Raw genomic sequence first — 24,305 nt, forward strand, 5'->3', positions numbered from 1 at the left:
GGATGTTCTTTGCTTTTGTTTCTAAGGAGGATCCCATGGTAACAAAATGAGGCAAGGTCCAAGAGTGTGTAAGAGGAACCTACTCATTAAAACACTTGTGTGGGGGGTGTGCATGTGTTTGCACACATCAAGATCAGGGTATGAGGAGCAGTATAGTATGTAGAATCATAGAATCATAGAATGTTTTGGGTTGGAAGGGACCCCTAGAGGTCATCTAGTCCAACCCCCCTGCAGTGAGCCGGGACACCACTAACTAGATCAGGTTGCTCAGAGCCATGTCCAACCTGGCCTCCACTACCTCTCTGGGCAACCTGTTCCAGTGTTTCACCACCCTCATTGTAAAGAATTTCTTCCTTATATCTAGTCTAAACCTACCCTGTTTTAGTTTAAAACCACTACCCCTTGTCCTGACACAGCTGGCCCTACTAAAAAGATTTTCCCCATCTTTCCTATAGGCCCCCTTTAAGTACTGAACAGCTGTAATCAGGTCTCTCCTTCTTTATCTCACATCTGCCTCCATGCACTGCAAAAACCATTCCTTCCAGTGCCTGCAGGAGGGTAGCATGGAGCCAGACAAACCTGAAGGGAAAATGGTTGGCAGAACAGGGATGCTGTACTCTCCCATCCACGTACCCAGTAGATTAAGGCTTGGAGGCATGTTTCCCAGGACACGGGCATCTCTTTACCCATCAAAGCTCAAGTTTATTCCGTTGCATGGAAAAGAAATTAAATTTAGCTTTGGGTGCCAAAAAAATTGTTGTTGTAATGGACCAGATTAATTTCTGGCATGAACAGACACAATTGTCATTGATTTTGATGATTTATGGCAGCAATTTATCCTCAGTGTAACTCTAGTGACTTTGCTGCAGTTACATCAAGGCTTAATTTAGCCTGATATTTTTATCAAGGGAAGGAACAGAATTAAAAGAGCACGTGTCTTGGTTTGGGCATTTGGTTTCTACTTTTCCATTTTACACAAACTGCGTTTCTTTAATCTATGTATCCTCCAGCCCTCTGTTTACTGACATTGCAATAGCCTTAAGGTTTTTTTTTTTCCTCTACCTACTATTTGCATCTGGGTTTATTGACAAGTTGTCACTTGTGATGTGTTTGCTGTCTTACAAGATTACAGATGACTGCTGCCTTGCACTGCTTCTCTTCTCCCTATATCTCTTGCATACTGAGTGGGTTGTTTTCTGGACAGTGAACATCACCAAAGAATTTATATTAAATGTTTTTTATGCACTCCGCAGCTTAGAAATTTTCTTCTTTTAATGACTTCACGGATGATGTCCTGAACAAGTGCAGGCCAAAGATCTTCATGTAAATTGTTAACAACTTCAAAATACATTTATTTCATACATGCTATATAATTGACAATAAAATCTCTCTTCTTCTTTTCAAAAACTTCATTCCCTGGTCATCTGCAAAATTATCATTAGAATGAAGAACAAGCACAATACTCATAGTGGGTTCCATGTTCAAGGACATGAATATCTGTTCTCTTCATAAGCCAGATTCTTGGAACCCTCATAGTTGCCAAATCCAACAGCTTGAACTGTTTTATCACATCTGCTTAATTCATATTCTGGGCATCCGCTGGTATGAGTGCTGGACAAACACTGATACTGTATTTCACAGCAATGGCTCTGATATGGGTACCTGCGGGAAGCTCTCATTTCTGCCAGGTTGGGCATAGAGTCATTGAAGAAGAACCCAAAGCCACCAAAAATGTCAGCATGCTGTATAGCTGGGCTGCTAGAGGGAAACAAAAAAGTGAAGGCCCCTGAAAGCACTTGGAATCCTCTCTTCAGTCTTGTCAGAGCAATACCAGAACCTGTTAGAACATGACTACCTACCAAGATATCTCCAGAGGAATCTGTGATAATGTTGCTGCAGCCCTTGGAGCAAATCATGCGGCCCCGCAGGAGGCTGGCAAAGCAACAGAGAAGCTCCAAGGCACTCAGAGGTCACCAGAAATGTGTGAGATCAACCTGCAGCCATACCTGTCCCCACACACTTGAGCACGTGGGCACTTTGAAGAAAGGTGTCGCTGAGCAAGATGGAAAACTACAGGCAGTGCTGAAAGAGTAGATGCGCATGCACAGGTACCTGTGTTCTGCTACTTGTTTACTTTGTGTATTCATACTCAATTTTCACTGCAGATGCACTATTGCAGTAATTAACTGAGGTGTGACAACATTTTGATGTCTTCATACACAAACAATCCTATTCTGTAAGCATATAGAATATAAGCGTGATGAGTCATCTGAAATCTTCCTCAAAGCTGTGTGATGGGACCTTGAACAAAGTGTGCAAGGATTTGTATCACCCTGTCTGACTGGAGACCATCGAAGAGGTACACCATCATTCCTCTGGATCTGCTTATGCATTCCCTCTGCTGTTTAGTCTCTACAGTGGAGGACTTTCGAGCCTTTCTAATTGTATTTGCATTCAGCAACATTCTGCTGAGCTACCCTTCAAAAAACAGCCACACAAATAAATAAACAAAGCCAGGGTTGCCAGTTCAGACAGCCGGTTTGCTTGCTCTGAGGACATTGGCCCTTTCCCTAGCACCAAGTTCACAGATTGTCAGCAGTGGCCTTTCAACTCATAGTAGCCTTCCCACATTAGGCTTGTATGTTCTTGGCCCTCCAAAAAACAAAACAAAAAAACCTTGGAAACTTCTTTTGGAAGTCTCTTTCTTTTTCTTTTTTTTTTTCTTCTTTATTGGGTTTTGCACAGCCCTGGAAAAATGTCTGCAATATCTTTCATAAACATCATCATTTATTAATGTACTGAAAGTCTGAAACAGCCCAGTTGTTTGGGTGCTTGGTAACGTCTGAGGTTAGCTCATTTATGAAGAGGAGCAACATTGGAAAGTGTTTCTCTTCAGAGAACCATGTTGATGAAAAGTTGCTTAGAGCTCATCCAAAATTCTCTCTCACACCAGATCTTTAATGTAGTTTCTTTTGGATGAACTTGCAGCATGTGTGGGTTTTTTCCCCCTAATAACCACCAGTATATTTGCATGTATTATTTTAATGCAGAGATTTTATTTTGATGTTATGTGAGAGATGTGGAAACCACACCTGGGAAGTCTGGCTGGCATTTCTCTAGAAATGTAACAATAGTGTGACAGCTTAACCAAGTGGGTACTGGTATTTAACATGGTTTTCTTTTCATCTAGTAATTTCAAATGTAATTTGAATATTCATAAGATAGCAAGAGAGTGACTCATTAAAAGATGTATCATGTTCTATAGAGTGAAATTCTGTGGAAATAAGCAGTACTTTTACAGGCTGAACAGATCAAATACAGCAGAGGCAGGAAGGGAAGGACACACAGAAAACCATCACCTTTCTCTTTTCTGAAGGTGTGCATAAGGCAAGGATTAGGATCATCATGTAATATTCAGGAGAGTTGCATGGGAAATACATTTCCCATAGCAACAGCTGGTTTAGACATTAGAGCAAGATTAAAGAGAACTTATTTCATTTATCTTTTGTTTTAAATGAATGGTTATCTGCCAAACCAGCAGGTCAAAACAGGCTCTTCTGTGAAGACAAACATCTCTTTGCAAAAATTATACTCTTTCTGTGGATTTGGTTTTCTTATCTGATAATGGGCAATCATGTGCCATATTCCAGATCTCTGTAACTACTAATTCACCATTTCAGTTCTACACAGTTAGCCAAAAAGGCCCTTAAGTAAGTAAAATGGAATGCAAAAATGTTAATAAATTCAAGACGTTAAGCTCCAATTTGTACCTAATTCCTTTAATGCATACAGTCCAAATTAAAATGTAACATCAGACTTTCTGGATTTGTTAGCTTTAAAAAATCCAATAAAGACAAGACTTTATTATAAAAATATTATAACCCAGTTTTGCTCTTATCTCTAACTCTGCTAAAAGAAAACTAGAAGCAAGTAATAACTTCTATAAGTGAGTCATTATCAGAGGTTACTATTTTTAAGGAGCATCCAAAAATTTGTCAGGCATTAAAGAGCAAATAGAAAAGATTTGACCTCACTCCTTGTACAAAGAGATTAGGCACAAATCCTCAAAGGCTTAGATACTCAAGTTCTATCAAAGGCCTAGGTTCATTTCATCTAACCAAAGGATCCTAAATTAGGAGTCAAGTCAACACAGACTCCCTCTAAAAATCCTCAAAGAAAAATGAGGGGTACCAGATGACGGCTCAGCTTCCCTACAGGCTAAATAGCCCCCTGAGGTGATCTGCCTCTTGCTCATGGCATGCTTACAGGGGCCAATGCTTCTACCGAAAGCAACTGAAGTACCTCGCTGGAAGTGCCGTGGCTCATTACTAGTTCAGTGCTTTGACGCTTGTGACAAGTTAGATGTGTGAGATGTGCCAGGTGCCACTGATAAACAAGAGGAGGGACAGAGAGAAACTGGGTAAAATTTATGGCAAAGGACTATGTACTCATGAATTTTTTACATAGGCATGTCCTGATGGTACTTGCAAATTTATTAACTGATTGATTTTACTTATGTTAATCACATCCCGTACTGCAGGCAGGATGGAAGAAGCATTCGGTTTTGAAGTAACTTAAATAAAGAGCAGATGGTGGCTTGGTCACCAGGGCCTGGATTTGTTCTCAGTTCCAGGTTTGTAGTCACAACCTATTTGTGAGACTTTAAATCAGGATATATAATATTTGCGCCAATATTCACAAAATCTGCATGGAAAAGCTTACATTTGATTGTTGAGAGTCAGCATGTTGATTAATTTTTGATAGAAGGAACTTAAATATCCTGGCTGCTTAGGCTATTACATATATGATTTATATCTGTGAAAAATCAGTTATGGGGCCACACAGAGACAGAGCGAAGGCCTTGATTACCCACCAAAAAAAGCATCTGCTGGGATGTGGGATACTCAGGTTTAGCTCTCTGTTTCAAATATTTCACAGTCCACCTCTCCAAGAGAAAACTTCAAAAGGACCAATCTCAGAGAAGCTAGGAGCAGGATATGTGGGATATCTGCCTGGATTGTAGGATAGCAAAGTTTCGGGTTTTCTGCCAGATTTTCTTCAGCTCCTTTGGTGTCCATTAGTCCCACTGATGGTGGCCACAGATGCAGCCGACGCCTGCTTTCCTGTGGGACATGTCCAAGATGCCCTTCTCTCTTACGTTTGGTTATGGTGGTACAGGCTGTAGAGGCTGCTCTCTTTGGAGCACCAAAGAAATGGTACAGCTTTAGTTGGGTACACGTCATCCAAGGGAAAGCATCTGGCACTGCATACCCCTTGCAGATAGCATGCAATGCCCTCTCTCACTTGCCCCCTCCAACTTTGCCCATCTTCCCAAAAACTGAGTTCAGGACCAGAGGCAGGGCCAGCCTGAAGCACACAGAAAACCAAGAGAGAATTAAAGTCCTTTGGAAAGATCCTCTGTTACAACCCATCCTCATGAACAGGGCAGAACTTCACATCTGATCCTTTTTTTTGGTGGCACAGGGGTATGTCATGTGTTTGCACCAGTCCAGGGAGGGCATTTATATATTCCCCACTAAAATGGCTGAATTCCTCAGGCAGAGGAAAAAGCTGTTCAGTCTGTCCCTCAGGCTTGCCAAACCTCTCTCATCTCAAGGGAGAGTCTCATTACAAAGAGGGTTTCCCCCTTCTTTCACCAGGCACTTTCAGTCATTTCAATGTGAGCTCTCTGGATCTTCTTGTTGTTAGAAATGCATACCTTCCATGGAGCTAAAATGGCCATCATTAGAAACAAAAACAAAACTTCTTTGTCTGTGGGAAAGTAGGAACTAGCACAAATAGTCAAGACTGCAAATGGACACTGCTTTGCTTTGCTTTCCAAGTGACTATGACCCCAGATGGTAGGACATGACTCTATGCTGGCAGCCTTTAAGGTGCTAAAATAAAGCCCTGTTTCAAGTACATTTGCCTCTAGAAATAGAAACGCATCCTCTATATTTATGTTATATTAGCGGTTGGTTTTGGAAGTTTTGCCAAAAGTTGTCCAGAAATCAAAAAAAAAAAAAAAATAGTTTTGCATGAATCATCCACGTTACAGTCTTCATAAATCTACATCATTACCAAAGTATGTCCCAAATTGCTGCATGAATATCAGACTTGAAACACTGGTGGGAAAAGGAGGGTATAAAATTATGTCAGAGTACAACCGGTACTAATATGATGGCAATGCAATATCATTCTGTTAGTCTACGAAATTTCTGTGGTGATACTCTTAAGACATATGCCTTTAATACAATAGCAGATGTGGTAATGCTGTATTTTACATACGATGTTATGCCTCCATCAGTCTGTGGCAATGTAACCTCAAACCATAAAAGCAAAATAAGGCTGAACTTATAACTTTTTTTAATACTTATTATACAGTACAGCACTGCAATGGCAATACTCACAACAGATCTGACTGAGGGAGCCTCTGAAGAGAAGCTGCTGACACACTAAGATTCTTCTGATGACATCTTAGAATGAAGACTAATTTATTGAAGACAGTTGTACTTGTCTTTCAACATCTATCTCATGGAATTGTTTATACATTTTTTTCATGATCTCTTAGTTATAAAAAGAAGGTTTATGAACAGTTGTTAGTGGACACATTAAATTGAGTGATGGTGTTTGTCTTCTCAAGGAACTGTTACGCCTGATGGAGCCCTGCTTTCCTGGAGATGGCTGAACACCTGCCTGCCCATGGGAAGCAGTGAATTAATTTCTTGCTTTGCTTTGCTTGCATGCACAGCTGTTGCTTTCCCTATTAAACTGTTTTTACCTCAACCCATGAGTTTTCTCACTTTTACCCTTCCGATTCTCTCCCCCATCCCACTGCAGGGGAGTGAGCAATTGGCAGTGTGGTGCTGAGTTGCCAGCTGGGGTTAAACCATGACAGTCACAAAAGCCAAAGGAGTTAAGACTTTCAAGGAATGTCAAGGTCAAAAAGAAGAGCTTCTGTGACCAACTTAGTAGTAAAAGGCTGAACAAGGAAAATGTGAGGCCGTTGGTAAATGGAGCAGTGGTTTAGTGATAGCAGACAAGTTGATGTACTCAATGCCTTCTTTGCTTGTGTTCACCAACAAGGTGTCCTGGGCCTCTGTGCTAAATGAAAGGGTTCAGGGAGGAGAGTAGCTAACAGCACAGGCTGTGGATCAAGTCCGGGATTATGGACAAAATCTTGACCCAGACAAAAAACTTGTCCTGGGCACATAGAGAAGCAAAAGCAGATTGCCAGCATGGATTTACTAGAGGTAAATCATGCTTGACCAACCTGATATCCTTCTGTGATAAATGTCCTGGCTTTCTGTCTGAGAGGAGGATAGTGGGTGTCATTTACCTTGACTTTAATGAGGCTTTCAACATTGTCTCCCACAATAATCTTGTATCAAGTTTAAGACATTAAAGCCTGGATGAGTGGAAAAACACACGAGTAAAAAAACTGGTTGGACAACTGGGCTCACAGGTTAGTGGTTAATGGGTTGTACTCTACCTGGTGGCCAGTGACAAACCAGCATTGCAGGGGACTATACTGAAACTTGTCCTGTTTAACATCCTTATCAGTGACCTGACGGAGGTTATAGAGTGCACCCTCATCATTTTGCAGTTGACACCAAACTGGGGGGACCAGTCAATACACTCAGGGGCAGGGTTACTAGACTAGTTGCTAGACTCCCGAGAAGAAAGAGACTGTGATCCACACCACAGCTGCAGAGCCACAGAGCCTCGGGGATCAACAGGGGAGAAAGCTCTGCTTTGTGCTCTTCCACATGCACATAACGAGAACCAATATTAGAGTCCCCTCACCATGTAGCAATGCTGCTGAAAACCTACCAATGTGTTCTCACTGCTCAGCTGCATTACAAGTCACTCCTTGGTCTTTCCATGAACTATCAGTCTGTGGGCCTGATCCATAGCTCGCTGGCGTTGCTGCAAATCTTTCAGCAGATTGTAACAGACTTTGGATCAAGACTCTCCTTTTTGCCAATAAATTCATAACTAGTTCATTGCTTGCTCTATTTATACTCTTGTATTTTTTCAATTTTTTCAGATTTAATGCTTTTATCTGAATGTCTAAACTCAACTCAGTTCTTTTATCTTTGACCCTTTTTTCATCACCCTTCAGAACTTTGTAGCTAACCCTGCTTTGATCAGGAAGCTGGGCTAGAGACCTCCTGAGGTCCCTTCACACCTGGATCATCCTATGATGCTCTGAACTGCTCTTCTATGATGCTCTGAACTGCTCTTCTCTGCTAGGATAGGAGCTAAGGAGTTTCATTTTCAGGCTGTTTTAAGGAAGAAACTAAATGCAGCTGCAGCACTAACTGGACTCCCTTTCTCTCACCTTCAGCTTTCCCCACACGCTTTGCTAAAAGATCATTAGGTGTGTTTATGCTGCTTTCAGGTAATGAATTGTTTATGCAACCTTTCATGACAAAACTGTAGCAAATTATTTTAAAACAAACAAATGGACAAACAGACGAGGAGTTTGGGTCCACTAGTAAGGACTAGACTGTGGCTTTGTTCCAAGACCCATATTTAGAGGAGTATTCAGTTGCGCTATGCTCAGCAGTAACAGAAAAAAAAAGAATTATCTTTCTAAAAGATTCACATTCAGCACACTGATGCTGTGGGAGAAAGAAGAAAGGGGTAACGGAAGCAGGAGCACGTGAAAATTTTACTGTCCTACACCAACATCAACTGATGTACACGTACACACTTCCTTAGATCCCAGCCAAGTCCTTTTTCAGGTTTTGTCCACCTGCTGGGGGGGCGGGGGTGGGAGGTGGAGGTGTCATATACAGATGAATTAAATTTATCTTGCTCCTCAGCCAATGTATTGTAATAGGAATTTCAGTCTTCAGTGTTCCAGCCAAAGAGAGCCTAGGAGGTTTCTTAAGCACCCTCAGTCATACACATTCTTCATACTGGGAGCTAAAAATATTAAAGCCACTGGCACAGCAAACTGACATAACAGCTAAAACCTTTGGTCTGCTAAACATATTAAAATGGGGAAAAGTTATCCTACAGACATTGTCAGTACATTTGAGCCACTCTAGCGGAGTCTAAAGAAGGAAATTTAGCACAAAAAAAGATGAAAAATATATTTTGAGTTCCTCAGATATAAAAGTTGCTTTACCTACCAAAACAAGAGGCAGGAAGGAGAAGAAGGATAGAGAAATTTGACAGGACTCATAAAAAGCTCCAAAATTTAAATATCCATGTGGTAGGAATCTCACAATTAGGAACTTCCAGGAAATACCTGTGGCCAGATTTCCAAGGGTACTGAGAAGTCTGTGAGCCATGCTTGAGGCCTTTCAATAAAAAAACAGCATAGCACCTGGAGGACGTAGGGAGGAGACCTGTGACCTGACTTGCCGTGTTAGGTACTCGTGCTAAAACCATTGACCCCCAAAAACATTGCATAGCTCTTCCTGGTTCTGGTAGATATCAAATGTCCTGGTTTCAGCTGGGATAGAGTAAATTTTCTTTCTAGTTGCCCTGGCAACTAGTGCTGTGCTTTGGATTTAGTATGGCAATAATGTTGATAACACACTGATGTTTTAGTTACTGCTGAGCAGTGTTTACACCCAGTCAAAGACTTTTCCTGTTTCTCACACCACCCCACCAAGATGTAAAAAATGTGCTCTGCACCGCAGCTGGGGAGAATGGCCCTACCTGGAGCCTCTGGCAGAAAGCACCAGGGGATACTTGAAGTTGACCCCTAGGATTTTGGAGTTGGGGACATAGAGCATCCAAGGCCTGCTATACTCCAACTGAAAAAGAGATTTTGGCAGCTGCTCCAGAAGTGGTTGGTACTTTTCATGCTTTAACCCCAGCTGGTAACTAAGCACCGCAGAGCGGCTCGCTCACTCCCCTCCTCCCCGCACCCCTGGTGGGATGAGGGAGAGAAGCAGAAGAGTAAAAGAGAAGAAACTCATGTGTTGAGATAAAGACAGTTTAATAGGTAAACAAAAGCTGCACAAGCAAGCAAAGCAAAACAAGGAATTCATTCACTACTTCCCATCACCAGGCAGGTGTTCAGCCGTCTCCAGGAAAGCAGGGGTCCATCATGCATAATGACTATGGTTATGGTATGGAATATCACTTTGGCCAGTTGGGGTCAGCTGTCCCAGCTGTGCCCCCTCCCAGCTTCTTGTGCACCTGGCAGAGCATGGGAACCTGAAAAGTCCTTGACTTACTATAAGCACTACTTACCAACAACTAATACATCAGTGTGTTATCAGCATTCTTCTCATACTAAATCCAAAACACAGCAGTATGCCAGCTACTTTATCCCAGCTGAAACCAGGACATTATTGAAGCATAGCTCCTCCTGGCACCCCAACTACTGATGCTGGGCTGGATGTTCAAAAGGAGGGTCCCCGCTACACATCGTGCAACTGATGCTACATGGAGTAAGTGGGCCACTGATCACACAGTGGGCTCACATAGGAAACCCCGGTTGCCCAGAAATCTTGGAAGCAATCATGGACTGGCCAGAAGGCAAATATTTTGGAATATCACCAGAGGAGGAGGTGATGCATGCTGAAGAGGCCCCACTGTATAATAAACTGCCAAAAAAAGAGAAGCAATATGCCCTGTTCACTGATGGGTCCTGCCATCTTGTGGGAAAGCATGGGAGGTGGAAGGCTGCTGTATGGAGTCCTATACGACAAGTTGCAGAAACTGCTGAAGGAGAAGGTGAATCAAGTCAATTTGCAGAGATGAAAGCCATCCAGCTGGCTTTAGATATTGCTGACTGAGAAAAATGGCCAGTGCTCTATCTCTATACAAGAGTGGGACACTGAAGAACATCAAAACAACCAGCAGGTGGATCAGGCTGCTGAGACTGAAGTGGCTCAGGTGGATCTGGACAGGCAACATAAGGGTGAATTATTTATAGCTTGATGGGCCCATGCCACCTCAGGCCCATGAAACATGTGCTTCAATCAAGCAAGTAAAGCATTTAAAGCCTCTCTGGTGTGGAGGATGATGGTTGAAATATAAATATGGGGAGGCCTGGCAGATTGATTATATCAGACGCCCACAAACCCACCAGGGCAAGCGCCATGTGCTCACCATGGTGGAGGCAACCACTGGATGGCTGGAAACATATCCCATGCCCCATGACACCGCCCAAAACACTGTCCTGAGCCTTGAAAAGCAAGTCCTATGGTGACATGGCACCCCAGAAAGAATTGAGTTAGACAACAGGACTCATTTCCAAACCAACCTCACAGACATCTGGGCCAAAGAGCATGGCATTGAGTGGTTGTATCACATCCCCTGTTGTGCACCAACCTCTGGGAAAGTCAAATGATACAATGGCCTGTTAAAGACTACACTGAGGGCAATGGGTGCTGGGACATTCAAACATTGGGGTACACATTTAGCAAAAGCCACCTGGTTAGTTAACACCAGGGGATCTGCCAACCGAGCTGGCCTTGCTCAGTTAAAACTTTTATGTACTGTAGAAGGGAATAAAGTCCTTGTAGTGCATGAAAAAAATATGCACAGTCTGGGTTATTCCTGCCTCAGTCAAAAGCAAACTCATCTGTGGGATTGATTTTGCTCAAGGACCTGGGTACACTTGGTGGGTGATGCAAAAGAATGGGGAATTCCAATGTGTACCTCAAGGGGATTTGATTCTGGGTGAGAATAGCCAATTATTTGAATTGTATGATGTTAACTGCTGTATAATACTGCATGTCATCACTTTTATGGTCACTATATGCCATATCAATGGTATTACATTAATACAAGAATCGGCCAGATTAATGAAGAATGAACTCTGATGAAACCCAGCAAAATGCAGCAGTGATAGAACCGGACAAGCGCACCATTAATGGAACCAGAACTGGCTTCAGTGTGTAACAATCCAATACCACACAGCATCTCTCCTGCCCTGAAGGACTGTTATGACAGATGGAGGCTGAAGTCATGGACTAAATGAACTCAATGGACATTTTGGAGGGATGGCCCATAGACTAAGGGAATGTTATCTGTGTGTATGTATCAAAAGACAGGAAATGTGGTGGTGATTAACTGGGATTTATTGGAAAGTGTGGGACCTGGGCGTGACATAGGTAGTGTAGAATAAGGGATGGATATTGTTCAGGTTTCAGCTGGGATAGAGTTATTTTCTTTCTAGTAGCTGGCATAATGCTGTGGTTTGGATTTAGGATGAGAAGAGTGTTGATAACACAGGGATGTTTCAGTTGTTGCTGAGCTGTGCTTACAGAGTCAAGGACTTTTTCTGCTTCTCACACTGCCCCACCAGCAAGTAAGCTTGTGGTGCACAAGAAGTTGGGAGGGAACACATCCAGGACAGATGACCCCAACAGACCAAAGGGGGATTCCACACCATATGACATCATGCTCAGCATATAAACTAGAGGAAAAACTTGTCGCGGGGTCTGCTGCTCAGGAACTGGCTGAGCATCAGTTAGTGGGTGGTGAGCAATTGCATTGTGCATCACTTGTTTTGTGTATTCTTTTATCATGATTTTTATTATTATCTTCCCTTTCTTTTCTGTCCTATTAAGTTGTCTTTATCTCAGGTCATGAGTTTTACCTTTTTTTTTCTGATTCTCTCCCCCACCCCACTGTGGGGGGAGTGAGTGATCAGCTGTGTGGCATTTAGCTGCCTGCCGGATTAAACCATAACATCTATTTATCTATTTCTTTGATACCAGAATATATTGGGCATTTCAATTTCTGTCCTGGAGTTTTTCCAGAAGTGCCTCAGTCTTGGTAATGCTGAGCATCTCTTCTGGATGAGGCAATGCAAGGTAGCGTCGCAAACTGGTATTCCTCCTCCCGGCCTCATGGCAAGCCAGGTCTGGAAGAGGTAGGAGGGAGACTACGTTTGTAATCTTTAATTGGAGCTGTGAGATATCTGGATCTAGAATCTAAACACACATCTCAATCCTTCACGAGCACATTAATTACAGAGCCAGAGGGTGTGCTACCAAGGCGGAGGAGAGCAGGGCACTGGGAGGAGGTGCTACCATTCCTTGTCAGTTGAAACTGTTTAACTTTTAATTAAATTACTTTCATTTACCACTCCCTCTAGCCAATGCCACAGTTTGTGCAATAAGAACCTGCACAGCTACCTGCTCTGCCTCATCAACACTGTCTCGGTCCCATAAAGCGGGGTACTCTGGAAGGGGAGAGGTGAAAGCATCCTCACCACTGCAGGCGTGCCAGAGAGGGGTTGGGATCTGGTTTTGGGACTGGGGCACTCTCTTGAGTGTCATCATGTCTCTGAATACTCTTAGTCTCCTACTTGCCGAGTGAGTGCGTTTCATGCTTAGCAGCTGCATAAGAATAGACGGCCTTTTCTGTCAGCCACGTCCCAAAAGAGAGGCAGTCACTTCTGGTAAGTAGCCTGCACGTAGGAGAGCAATTTTCTGACATCTTGGATAAGGTGCCAAAGACAGGGGCAGAGTATAAACATCATTTCTTCTTGAGTGTTTCACACTGCATGCCTACCCAGCCAGACCTCCATGTGGCTCAGATCACAGCTGGGATGCCAAAATCCCCCTGAAGCACTCCAGACGGAGCCAGTATATCCAGTTTACACTGTATGAATCCCTGCAGATGAATAGATGCCTAAACACCCACCTTGCAAATCCAGCCTGAATAGTGACTGGGACCCTGGAAACTTTTTGTAACACTGTTATTTTCATGTACCATAGTAAAGAGAGCCCTGAAAATAGGCAGAATTATCTCTTGGTACTGAAGGCTTTAGACCCCTCAAGAAAATATCTGGTTACAACCTATTTTCACTGCAAATAGGGACAAAATTCCAATCTCAGTATTATTTTAAAGAAGAAAGCTGAATTTGGTTACAGTGAAGGTCAGACAGATGTTCCACCCAAGGAGCCAAAGCATTACTATTATATTAATGTTTTATTACAGAGCCTCAGAACCATAGCTGTGGGCCAGGACCCACTGTAACGGATGATATATAAAAGCAGAACTAATATCCTTCCTGACATAAGTCTGAGAAACCCACTGGCTTCAGTGTGATTACTCACACTGCAAAGCAGCAGCTAATTTGCCTGAACAAATAAACCGTCTATACATTTTTACACACACACACACACAAACCACAACAGGAAAGTATCCAATATCAGACTGTAAAACTTAGGTTCACCGTGAAAATGAGTATATGCATTTGAAATAAACAGCAATGTGCCTTTCCTTCGTGGAAACAAAGAACATCAAGAGAGCCATCTTTTCCTTTTGCTTTGACATTCTTTTGTGTTGATGATTTCCAAAGAGCCAGGCTGGCCTCATACCTAGAATAGCAGATTTAGGCAATGTAAAAGTTGATTATAAAACTACTTGAATGCTGCACTGCATCCCTTATTTGCAAATATAATTAAATAGTACATAAAAACCTGCTAGTAAGTAACTCGTAAAATATGACTATGATTAGACCAAAGCATTCTAATCTGTAGACAAGTTCTATTAGCCACACACACTAACTTATTTTGCCAATGACCATGACTGGGCTTTACCTAGGAACTGGCCAAAACTTGCCACAAAATTGGAGATGTCCTAGAAGTTGCATGAGAAAACTACTTTCTTGCCTTCTTTCAATCTTAAATAAATAGCAGGGTACTGTGTGTGCTGAAAGGGAATCGTTTATGTTGGACTAAAACAGAGAAGGAAAAAAAGATGCAAAGGCCAGAATAAAAGTAGGCTGGATGCCTGGAAATAAATATGAATATATTAGAAAAATATTTCAAACTAAGGATGTGAAAAATGGAAAGCCCAAACCAAAACTAGGGAAGGAACTTAATATAATTTGGTCTTACAACTAAGAAGTGGTATAATACCAATCCAAAGCAGGGCAAGACTGCTTCTGAGATCTGAAAAAACAGGGGAAATTTCTACTCCTTAGCTGCTCTGAGGTGAATTTTGAACAACTCCTTTGGTTTCTGCAGATTTGCTCCATGATTAGTCCCAAATATTTTGCCTAAAACTCCTGCAAGTGCAGGGTGATCATAATGCAATGTACTTGTGGAAACATGGAGATTACCTGTCAATTGACTTGCAGGATCACAGATTTTATCTGTCTGAAATGAGAGCAGAATCTAGGCCCCCAAAAAATATGCTTTCACCACCACTAAGAACTTCCATTGGCAACAACACAAGGTTTTTACACTTTAGCTAGAGGGACACTTATCTATCTGGGTACGCCGGACAAACACCACCACCCTCTGTGGCAAAGGCACAGAGAGACAGAAAACATCATGCACTAGATGGCAATTAATAAAAAATATCCTTATTTGCTTCCTACCATGGAATCTGGGAAGACTTTTTCTTCTAGCACATTGAGAAAATGAAGAAATATCAGACTAAAGCTATTAGGTGGTACACAGCCAGATGGTGACAAAAGGCTAAACACTGCTATGAAACCATGACCAAAATGAGGATCTTTGTGATATTCTCCCTCTGTTTTGCAATATATACTCTAAGATATTTTTTTGCTGGTTTTGCTGTTTCATGATGATCAGTACTTCTTTTGTGGCTGCAAAATAAAGAAGAACTAGGTCATCTTGTTTATTATAATGCACCAGAAAAATAGTGTTCTTTTAAATACAATGGAGTCTGAAAAGGTTAATGACAGAAGGACCAAGAGGTTTTATTAAGAAATTATCTGTAAAGGCAAAAATAGAATGACTGCAGAAAGAGATCAAAAGCAAGAGCACAGACAAGAGGAATACGGGAAGGCCCAGGGAACAGAAAATGTACTGAACTGTAAATACTGAACCAAGGAAAAGAAAATTATCTACAAATGGAAAAGCTAAGAGTGGAGGAGAGCTGACACGTAAAATATTTTAAATAAACTATATTCAAAAAATAATCTTTAAAAATATCACTTAATAGGCTTTTGAGAAAAGATGCATTAAAAAAACAAACACTGAATGAGCAAAAAAACCCATCAAACCAGAGACAGAGAAACAAGCATATCTGAAGCAATGAATGGTGAGAAAAGACATAACATAGGTTAATAAGGAGAGGGAAAACAGGATTTTAGACAAATGCTGGAGGACTTGTACTGTATATAGGGCAAATTACATGACAGGCAAAGGAGCAATTAGTAGAAAATAAGCCTGTCATTTAATCCTAGGAGCTGGTTACAACCCAAGCGGATGAGAAATGTGGTTTAAGTGGTTTCTCTAAGATCAGCATCCCAGAAGCCCAGCTAAAGAACATAAACAGAATGATGGTGTCAGTCATGCTTGTCGGAAGTGAAATAGCACAAAAATGGTTTAACTTCATCCCTGAGGGTTAAATGTTGACTCCAACTTTGTTTTCAGGTTTCAGCCTACATTTAAGAAAACCCCTCTCTTCCATTTGCTGCCCAGAGCCTTTGACATTCCACTTCTTAACTTTCTTCCTTTTTTCATAACTAAAAGGATCACTGATCAAACCAAATTCAACAAATGTCAAAGGCATTCTTTCAAAGCCAGTATGTGGTCTCAAAACATCTCACTTCTTGGCAATGACTGCGAGCAAGAAGATTGGGCCTGAGACAAGACGATCGTTATTATTTTTAAGGAAAGGTATTCATATTTAGTCATACATGCCATCTAAGACATCTTATTCAAAGGTTGTTTGTAATTCCAGTTGGCTGTGCATCAATAACTCCCATGGGAACCTCGGAGTTTGCCATATTTAGTCACTGGAAAACTCTTTTCCACATGGACATCTAGTGGCCCATGCAACTAAACAAATGCATAGCTTTTCACTTTCGGGGGAGAAGTTTCCCCAGAGCTTCAGGCTAACAGAGCATGTCAGGATACTGCGGGCTCCTGTTGTTAAGGATCACCACAGATACAGGGCAGAAATGCCTTGATGCCAGCTACTGCTCCGTGAACTCCAACTGTGTTTCATAAAAGCAATTAAAAGTATTTAGTTATAAATTAAAAATAAACAGAAAGGCCTTATCTGAAAGGATAATCACAAGTGTGCATGTACGTAAGAGCACATACATATACACACACCGTTTTGTGTACATCTGGATGTCTTTGATAGATATGCAATGGCATCAGTCAGCACAGTTGTGTCACCACATAGGATTAGCAATTTTATAGTGCTCAGATCTGCTTGTAACCAGTGGTAACCTCCAGGATCAAGAAAAGCAAGACAAAAAAATCTCTCCTCTATTGAGGTGCACCTTCTAATGGTGGGGTTGGCTTAATGTAGCTGTGTACTACACTTCATGCTAATTTAGGAGCGTGTCCTGGTTTCAGCTGGGATAGAGTTAATTTTCTTCATAGTAGCTAGCACAGTGCTGTGTTTTGGATTTAGTACCAGAAGAATGTTGATAACACACTGATGTTTTTAGTTGTTGCCAAGTAGTGCTCAGACTACTCAAGGACTTTTTGAGCTTCTCCTGCTCGACCAGGTGCATAACAAGCTGGGAGTACGGCACAGCTAGGACAGCTAACCCAAACTGACCAAAGAGCTATTCCATACCATATAACGTCATGCTCGGGGCGGTTAGTCAGTCGGTCGGTCATGGGCAGAGTGGTCCCAGCTCGGGGGGAGTGATCGCTGCTCAGGACAGGCATCGGTCAGGAGGTGGTGAGCAATTGCGTTGTGCATCATTTGTTTTATATATTCTGTATATTCTCCTACCATTATTATTATCACTATTGTTGTTCTTCTCTCTTATTAAACTGTCTCTATCTCAACCCACGGGTCTTACTTTTTTTTTTTTCTTTTCTACGATTCTCTTCCCCATCCCACTGAGGGAAGGGGGGGAGTGAGAGAGCGGCTGCATGGTGCTTAGTTGCCAGTCAGGTTAAACCACGACAGAGCATAAGCAAGACTAGACCAAAACCAATTTTAATGGGACACGTGTAAACTACCAATGCGATCTTTCCTCTCAGCACTTAAAAAACCCACTTGGCTGGAGTGAGGAAGACAATAACCCTCTGAAGTAATTTTGGGTTAGATGTGTTGAAGAACCTTTTGGGTGCCGGTGTTACTGCAGGGACCTGGGTCATCTGGCCCTATCTGCTTCATTACAGAGCTTTGGCCATCCCTGCCCCATGTAGCACCTACCTTCTTCTTATCACTAAGGACTGCAAAAAAATTATCTGTACACTCTTCATACACATCAATCTTTCCACACCCAGACAAGGTCCAAAAGCCTGACTGCCTTCTGCCCCACAGCACTACACTCTCTTTTCCACACGTGATACAGTGCACCCAGGGTAGTTCAGACCCCACTGCACAAACACCCGAGCTTTGCCTTCAGTGAGTACCAAGAGCCTGAAACACCCTGACTCCTGGTCCTGGACCTCCATACATCCAGAAAGGAAGGTGGGCTGGCGTTGGCTCCCAGAACCAAAAGAAGAAGGAGGCCTGGTCTTGCTGGCAGACTCTTATCTACATCTCAAGTAACACAAAGGAGTGATTTTGAGATGTTGGTATCTTGTAAACAAGTCAGTGAAATTAAAACTGAGCCACATTTTTTTGCCTTTTCTTATTTCCAGATTTCTCTCTCCCACTGCCAATGTTGCAGTTGCCTACAGTGACTGCTTTCCTGTATGTGGATAGTACCACAAAATCCCTTTGTCTGTACATTTGTTTCTGTAGGCTCACGGAGCTATTTTTTTATATGCATCAGTGACAAATGTAATTCACAAAATGTTTTCCTTTTTTTTTGCATTATTTATTTCCTAAGTCATTAGTGAATCTTATTTATCTCCACCACCTTAGTAACAACACAACTGAAGTTGACATAGGGAGAAATACTGCTCTTACCACATGACTTTATTGATGTTTCTGAACCAACTGTGATTCTTGGCAATCCAGTCCAGCCTTTCCCAGCCTTGGTCAATGAAGTCATACCCACGACATCAACAAAGAGAGATTCAACTTCTCCTCACTCATATTAGGGGGGCTCTTCAATGTGCTCTTAAGGTGATGCCCCCAGATACTCTGTGAGAAACAGCTCAAGTTTATTTCCCCTGTCATTGCTAACATCTGTGTGCCACGTACCCCCTGAAGAGAAGGCAAAGCAGTGCCTGGGAACTTGGGATCCCAAGGGTAGATGTGTTTTGCATTTCTCTAGTTCACTGAATGCCACATGACCTAGTGCCAATGGTTAGGTTTCCTGGGTAAGTGTGGGAAGCCGGGTTCAGTGCCTTCATCACTTCCATCTGCTTTCCCATAAAAGCTAAGGGGAAGATGGCTGGCATCTCCATGTTGCAAGTTTATGTCTTAAGACTTTTAACACCTCAGTAAGTTTACCACAACAGTGGACAGCCATTGCAACACATAGCAAAGAAAAAAAGTAACCGCAAAGTGTTCTTCTCTGTGTTTATTTTACATTCAACTTGCATGTACTGTGTGCACACGTCCTGGTTTTGGCTGGGATAGAGTTAATTTTCTTCATAGTAGCTGGCATGGTCCTGTGTTTTGGATTTAGTATGAGAAGAATGCTGATAACACACTGATGTTTTAGTTGTTGGTAAGTAGTGCTTATAGTAAGCCAAGGACTTTTCAGGTTCCCATGCTATGCCAGGTGCACAAGAAGCTGGGAGGGGGCACAGCCAGGACTGCTGACCCCAACAGGCCAAAGGGATATTCCATACCATATGACATCATGCTCAGCATATAAAATAGAGGAAAAGCTTGTCATGCTCAGTATATCAACTGGGAGGAATCGGCTGGGGAGCAGCAATTGCTGCTCAGGGACAGGTTGGACATCAGTCAGCGCGTAGTGAGCAACTGCATCACTTGCCTTGTATATTTTTTTTAATTATTATTAATAATTTTTGTTATTATTGTTGTTATTGTTATTGCTGTTATTATTATCCTCTGCTGTTCTATTAAACTGTCTTTATCTCAAACCACAGGTTTTACTTTTTCCTGATTCTATCCCACATCCCACTGGGGAGGAGGGGAGTGAGCAAGTGGCTGTGTGGTGTTCAGCTGCCTACTGGGTTAAACCACAGCATGTATGTTTGCCTGTCTGCTCAGGGACCCACCAGCCCATTCTCCCCATGTCCAGTAGATCTGAAGCTGTTGGATGATCTCAGTTAAATTTGACAAAAAACTAGAGCTCCCAGCTCTCTCTCAAGTGTTTCCACAACACACGGGCTAAGCCCTGGTCCCTGGACCAAGTGGTACAGGATAACTCACATTTGCTCTTACTATAGGGCATGGTCCTCAAGGCCAATTCCTTCTACATCTTAATTTCTCCTAGGCTTTTTGTCCTGGACTGGAGCTTGGTAATGGATAGAGCAAAGTGCAGGTGGGTTCCCAGTTACCCAGTCCCTACCAGCTTCCCAGAAGGTGGGTGGAGAGATGCAATTGGTGTCCCCGGGGAGAGAAAGGCTGCAGGCAATCACAATTCTTCCTGTACCCCAGCACTCAGCTCTTCTAGCTCCATGCCATCTGCTTCAGAGTCTACTCCTGTTGCCAGCTTCCCCTTACTTTCACTGATAGCCTCGGTCACTGTAAAATATTCATATCTGTTCATTTCCCCTTCCTTTCTAAGATGCACAGAAAAAAAAAGTGAATCCTGACTTAATATTCTTGTAATGCTGCTGGGATCGTCACAGATCACAGCAGATCAATGTCATGCTGTTGTAGGTACAAACTTTCAGTGGTACTCAAAAACATGTTCACTCTTCCAGCAAAACTGTATTTTTATCAAGTATGAAACATTTGTGAGTTGTGTTACCTTTGACAGCTTACAATGGCAGACAACAAAAATTAATACCAACCCTTCTTTTCAGGTGTCAACAAAATTTATTTTATTATAGCAAAAATTTGCCTTTCAACAGTTTTTCCATTATTTCATTTTAACTTCTAGATCATTTTACTATTATATTCCTATACATTTTTCACTTTTTATATTGCAGTTTTGACGTTATCCAAGTGAAATATTGCAATGGCTCTAAACATAATTTTTTCTGGAACAACAGGCCTATAACTCACTTAGACTCTCTTTATAAACTACATTCTGTAGAGCTCAGCAAATAATAGAGTTTGTAGTCTGGGACTGAACCAACAAAGTTGAGAAAGAAATTTCATTCAAGCCAAACCAAAACAGAAACTGACATTACAAAAATAGAAGAAAAATGGGGTAGGTTATTAGCAGGAATTAAGTTTTCCCTTTTTTTTTTTTAAGAATGTTAATGCCTCTGCCCTTAGATAACTTTTAGACATTGATTTGCCACGTGCAGCTCAGCATCATAAATGGTTTCTGTCCATGCAAAACCTCATTTTTGGTGGACATATTGGGAAAAGATATTCCTGGCTCAGACTCTCTTTTCCAGGAGAGGATTTGTCCTGTGCCTCCCTTGCCAAGCAAGACCCCTGGTCTTTGGAGGCATCCAAGCATGGTCTAGGATGCTCTTGCTTCCTTTTATTTTTCCTCATGTTTAAAATTATCTGGGAGCACTGAGCAGCACTGGTTTCACATAAGCTTCTGGCCTGCCACCACCTTCATTGTCATCACCATCCTTGGCCAGAAAAGCCACGTCTATTTAACTTGAAATGGGAAATTTTGTGACTGGGGATATGTGGGGTAGTTATCAGCCATCAAACCCTGTGAAAAAAAGAAGGTTTAGGAGCTCCCCAGGTCCTAAAATGACTTGCTTATCACCAGAAATCCTTCTGGTCTCTGTGGCAGCTTGATCTAGTTACCAACATTGCTCTGACCAACTGAAGAGTGGGACTTGCCTGAAAATGTTCTCAAGGGAAAAATAAACAACAGAGGCAAAAAGTAAAATGTAAAAGATTTGCCCTCACAGGATGATGTTGCAAATACAACAAAAATAAGCAATTCCCTGGACACTGGTGCTAACAAACCCCAGTTTCCCATGTTGTCTTGTCTCAGGACTGAATTATCTGGTATCCCCCAAATTCTAAATGCCCCATTAAAATACTGTCCAGTTTGGGAGAGCTGTTATGTTACTTTCTTGTGTGGGCTCTGGTGTCTAATAAACACAGGTGACAGGAATGTCGAGCGGTCTTGTTCTCTCCTCCACCTGGATGCTTATCTTTCGGAAGGTCACAGGAGCATTTTGGAGTTTCCATTACAGTTTGTGAAACTAGCTAGGGAACTGGGCTAAAAACAGTAGCAGATGCCAGAAGCCCTAATTCTGTCCTTTCCTCTGTTTCTATTGCTGGTTAGGCTGCAACATAATACTAAGCACTAAGAAAAAGCTTGAACACCTTCTGTCTGATTCAGGCAGTCCTTTTCTTGGTGGAGATAAAGTCTAATCCTCTTTATTTTGATGTTCTCCACTTCTCGCTTTTCTGGTTCAGATTCTCTGCTTTATACAAAATAGATTGTTTTTCTTCCATTGGCCTGCTGGCTGAGCTCCTCAAAACTGAAAAGGCAGGCTTCCACATTTGCCATTATCTTATGTGAGACTGTTTCTAAAACTAGGAATAATTTGGTCTTTCCCGGGATGCTGAAATCAAGGGTTAGAGTCTACCTTCTGCAAAACATTCAGATTCAATTCAAATTTTCTTGAATGCTCTCCTTTCTCCTGAGACCCATCTGAACATTGCTTTGAAAAACCCTGCTTTGCATGGTCCTTAAAGTGAAAAAAACAAGTTCACCATTGTGCTCCTCTAGCAAGCAGGTCCTGTTCCCACCAAAATTATTGTAACTTTTTATTGCTTCTTTGACAATGGCCAGGAAGGAGCAAGGTGCTTTAAAATATGGATAAGAAAAGCCAGATTACTGCCTGCAGCAGTTTGCAAATGTGACATGGTGATACGGGTGACAAAAGAACAGGCAAATTCAGTGGGAAGGAAAAATCCAGTACGGGCAGTGAGAACACAGTGCTGTTGTTCCCTGAGATTTACTGTGCAGCATGAAGGGGTAGAAAATCAAGCTTTTCTAAACAACTATGAAATATAGTATCTCATTTTCTTGGAAACATCATCATAAAATCTTGATTTTTAAATGTCTAAATAAAAAGAGAGCAGAGCTCTTGCCACCAGCTCAGATAAGATTTAGCATTGACTTTAATGGCAGTTTGATTACATTAACTTTTACTTTTTTGCCAGAATGGCAATAGGTATGGAATAAAATCTGAGCCAATGACTACTCTGGAAATAGTGGCATCAGAAACATTTTATTTCTCAAACCTTTTGTCATTTTGAAATCTAATGACAGAATTGCATTTCTAGAATATGAACTAATTACTGAAGTTGTTTCCCAAAATTTATTTTTCTAGCGATAGAATTTTCAAATGGAGCTGCTGTTGCTGCTTAGCCCACCATGGACAGAACAAAATAAGTGCCTTTTTGAAGAAAAATGCTGTGGTTTCAGTAGATTTTAACATTATTCTACTAACAAAAGTGTTTGAGTGGAGAAACTACTTTAGGCTGGTCATGCCCCTACCCTGTCTTGGGAAAGAAAATCTAGGAAGCTCTTTATTTTCATCTATTTTTCTAAGTGAAAACTGCACCATTGACTCCATAAGACTTAAAACTTGCTGTGGTGTGAGCCACAAGACTTTCTGCAGCCAGTTATAGTGTTATTTCAGTCTGAAACATCACCAAAAATAACTAGTATAAACGCATTATTTTTAAAGAAAACAAACTTATTTTTGTAGAAATTCAGAATACATACATTTTTGCATGGACTTGTAATATCAGCTGAAGCCAGTGCTAAAAATTAAACATCCTTTAAAAATATATGCCTTTTTCCTGTAAAGAATTCGATGAGTCCATGCAGCAAGCAAGCTTGGATTTCCCCAAATAGCATTCTAATTGTTATTGTTCAAATAGCAATAGCATCTAAATACTTCAGTGATTTTCAAGCCTCAGGGTGTTGAGTAATGTGCAAGGGAGACAGATGCTGCTCCAAAGCATTCACGTTTGAGATGAACAAGCAGCACAAAGGATAGGTGATGGGGAAAACAAAAGACACAGAGGGAGAAGTGACCTACCCAAGTCATGCAACTGAGACAAGATGAAATTAAAATCTTAACCCTCACTGCAACCTTTTGCCCAAGCAGATGTATTGTCTGTATGATGATGGGTGGACTGTTCGGTGGATAAGGAACTGGCTGAATGGTCGCATCCAGAGGGTAGTGGTCAATGGCTTGATGTCCGGATGGAGACCGGTGACGAGTGGTGTCCCTCAGGGGTCTGTACTGGGACTGGTGCTGTTTAACATTTTCATCAATGACTTAGACAGCGAGATCGAGTGCACCCTCAGCAAGTTTGCAGATGACACCAAACAGTGGTGCGGTTGACACACCAGAAGGATGGGATGTCATCCAGAGAGACCTGGA

General features: G+C 41.8%; 1 long non-coding RNA gene across 1 annotated transcript; it reads right to left on the reverse strand.

The window, feature by feature from the left end:
• Window positions 1-399: 399 nt before the first annotated feature.
• On the reverse strand, window positions 400-21,324 carry LOC118453035. Its single transcript, XR_004842924.1, has 4 exons — window positions 21,312-21,324; window positions 17,961-17,963; window positions 9,655-9,659; window positions 400-494 (listed from the first exon to the last, which is right to left on the reverse strand). It is a non-coding gene; the product is annotated as an uncharacterized LOC118453035 (long non-coding RNA).
• Window positions 21,325-24,305: the final 2,981 nt, after the last annotated feature.

Source organism: Egretta garzetta, unplaced genomic scaffold, assembly GCF_000687185.1.
Source record: "Egretta garzetta isolate BGI_Z169 unplaced genomic scaffold, ASM68718v1 scaffold9, whole genome shotgun sequence".
Classification (NCBI taxonomy): Eukaryota; Metazoa; Chordata; class Aves; order Pelecaniformes; family Ardeidae; genus Egretta; species Egretta garzetta.